This window comes from Rhagoletis pomonella, unplaced genomic scaffold (genome assembly GCF_013731165.1).
Source record: "Rhagoletis pomonella isolate Grant_MI unplaced genomic scaffold, Rhpom_1.0 Rhpom_scaffold_00004, whole genome shotgun sequence".
NCBI classification, from domain to species: Eukaryota; Metazoa; Arthropoda; class Insecta; order Diptera; family Tephritidae; genus Rhagoletis; species Rhagoletis pomonella.
The window spans coordinates 65,355,081-65,358,413 of record NW_023458558.1 but is presented as its reverse complement, the minus strand read 5'-3'; the positions used below and the strand labels follow the sequence as shown (position 1 = coordinate 65,358,413).

Below are 3,333 nucleotides of genomic sequence, written 5' to 3'. Positions count from 1 at the left end.
TTTTTTTCATATGCATTATTTCGGTTTTCAACCGAAACTGTGCATATATGCATTATTTCCGTTTTTTTCGTATGCATTATTTCAGTTTTTTTCATATGCATTATTTCGTATGCACAGTTTCCATATGCACAATTTCAGGGTGCCCCCTCCTTTGCAATATTTCCGATTTTAAGCCTTCCTAAAACTCTTTAGTTTGACACCCACATGGCAATATTTCATTTATTTTATGAATTTAACTAAGTTAAAATTTTCAAATAGGTGGCAACCCTCCGCAAAAATGTTTCCAACAGTTATCTTTCTTAAACCTCTTTAATTGGATACCCATATTGTAAAAATTTATTTATTTTAACAATACAATTGGGTTTAAAATTTCGACCTCAAAACTTTTGTGATATCATTGATCCTGGTATTATACCGAACAATACGAAAAAACAATTATTGAACCAAGTTTTATGCTTTTGTGCGTTTATTTTTATATTCAAATTTTTTATCCTAAACATTATTCGACACTTATAAAAGTAGGATTTTACATTTGTTTCCAATTTTATATGTGGACTTAACTCTAACAATTTTGAAATAAAATTTTTTTCATGCGAAATAGTTTTCCATTAAAGACTTTGCTTCGAGCTGTTTTAAATTAAGCTCTTCCATACTTGGTTGCATGGTTTTAATTATTTCGGTAAGAAGAAATATTTCTGTTCTCAACGTGCATTCTAAAGAGTCGCCTGTTTGAGTTTGGACATTAACAAATAATGTATCCTGATCGCGTTCTAAATCCTCACTTGTTTCAGTTATTTCGTATGGCATTGGGACTGCGCCTGAGTATAAACGAGCTCGTTTGAAAGTGCTTGATTCGGGCGGACAACTAAATAAATCACTTTCCTTGAAGTGGTTTTCACAAACGCGAGATGAATCACGTAGTACAACACCATAGCTTTCTTCCCATCGCTGCCGTCTTAATTCGCAACTAGGTGGTTTAAAACATCGCACTATTTTCGTGTTCTGACTTTTATTGCATACAGCGCACCGTTCAAACGTTTTGCTCCGTTTCATCTTGGTTTTCTTACATTAAATATTTAAGAAAAGTCTAACGTATTTACTTATTACCCACGATTGAGAGAATACAAAGGTTGCGCCGATCTCGGACCGCTATTCCTCTCTTAACGAATTTGCCAGAATCGCTGTTTGCATGACGTCACACTGGTGCAACTTGTTTACGTTTTCCTTGCAACATTTTTTCTTCTTCTTCCATTCTTGCTCACGTTTTGGCATTTCTCTCTCGCAATTGCACCAGTGTGACGTCACACACAAGTTATTCTCAAAAATCCTCTCCGATCGGCGCAATCTTGTATTCTATCATTCTTGCTTATTACCCAACTTTAAATGTACTTACTTGCTCTCCTCGGAGGTTTATCTCTTAACAATTTCATATTTATTAAGAAAATTTGTTGCTTGAATAATTTGTGTGTAACTTTTTTTTAAACAAATTCAAATTTGAAAAAAAAAAATTCAAATGGGTTAAGAATTCATTTCAGTTTGACATTATAGCCTGTTTCTTATGAGAGCAATGTCAAAATCAATCACACTTTGTTGAATACGTTTTGCTCCGGATAGTAATTGTGAGTGTTGCCAGGACTTCGAAACTATAAAAGCTAGATCGGCCAAATAAAAAAGCTAAAAGACCAAAAAAGGTTGAAAAAAGGCCAGCCGTTTAAATATCTCATTAACTCTTCTGTACAAAGAGGTGGTACAAATGTACCACCGAGCAACAAAAACGTAAATATCTCGACAACCAAACTACTTACGATCATGAAATTTCACGAAGTTCGTTTAATAAAAACATTTTAATAATAACCCATAGTCCTTATAGACAAAGTAGTGCTACATTTGTACCATCAAATATCTTCATGCATAACAATACGATTACAATCGTGAATGTTTCAATTGGAGCGTGCATAGTGAAGAGAAAACTATATATGTATACACGAAAATGAAGCAGACTAAACGGCGAAGTCGATTTCTATTTGACAAACTGTTTAACTTGCCACGAGTGCTTCAAAGCATACCTTCACCGATTCAAACACGAAGCGGAACCCATATGCGACTACTGCGGAGCAGCATATCTGGCGAGATTTTCACCCCTGAGTCAGCTGTGGAGGCTATGCTACAAAGCAGCGAAAAATGGTCGGCAGCATGTGACACAATAGCAGAGGCCATGAAGGGGCTAAGGACACCCGAATGGCTGCGGCATAGCAGCGGCGACTGACTACCTTTTTCCCTCACGATGTAATGCTTCACATCATTCCCGTACGGTGTGGAGTTCTAAGGAATAAAATGCTTTTCCTGGTTTCATAGGGACACTTGAAAAACTGTTAAAGTATAAACAGAACGAGTTCGCTGAGAAAATTTCGTCGGACGGAGCGATGCCGAGGGTGATATTCGCTTAACATTTCGTCAAGTAAAACTGAACCGGAACAATAATTTAGTGCTATTACAAATATTATAGAGGATTGTCTTTAAAAAAATGCTAGTTTGAAAACAAGAAATGGTTAGAAAAATGTCACGAAGCTAAATCCTAAATTTCGAAGCTGAACGAAAAAAGCCAAATCTAGCCTCAAAAAGGCTAAACTGGCAACACTGCCAATCGTACACAAACCACTATCGGCTTATCAAAAGAGAGACAAGTCTGGATTTATTTCTGTTTTGTTGTTTTTTGATAAAGAAATGCGATAGACTTACTTTTGCATTACGTACAAGTGTTCAAATAATTTTCTTATATGTGCATATGTATGCATGTATGTATGTTTGTATGTACATATGTATGTATTTATGAAAATAAATTAAAAAACTGCTTAAACTTAATAAGGTACGGTCATTTCCACAGATGTTATTTGATGGTGCTTGTTATTGGCCACATTTACAGCTGGAACCGCAACCGCAACTGCCGCTTTGAGTTCCTGAGCCGCATTTGCAAGCTAAAAACAATAAATACAAATTTATGTAAAATTTATAATTTTATAATACTAGAAAACATAAGATTTGAGAAGCGGACGAGTGTATTTAACATAAATCAATTGATCAATAAGCTACATACCACTTCCACAGGGACAGCATTTGCAGGCCGAACCGCAACCACAATTGCCAGTCTTAGGCTCTGAGCCGCATTTGCATCCTAAAATTATGAACAAAACAAAAAAAAAACATTATTCATAAGAAATTTGATATTCAGATAAAATGGTTTAAGTACATAGTAGAAGGTAATAGAAGAAAACTAGAATTTAAACCAAATAGCTAATAAACTATTAACCGAGCTAAAGGCCAGTGTGCAGCTCT

General features: G+C 35.3%; 1 long non-coding RNA gene across 1 annotated transcript; it reads right to left on the bottom strand.

The window, feature by feature from the left end:
- Positions 1-2,687: 2,687 nt before the first annotated feature.
- Positions 2,688-3,202, bottom strand: LOC118737982. Its single transcript, XR_004992862.1, has 2 exons — positions 3,095-3,202; positions 2,688-2,975 (listed from the first exon to the last, which is right to left on the bottom strand). It is a non-coding gene; the product is annotated as an uncharacterized LOC118737982 (long non-coding RNA).
- Between the last annotated feature and the right edge of the window lie 131 nt (positions 3,203-3,333).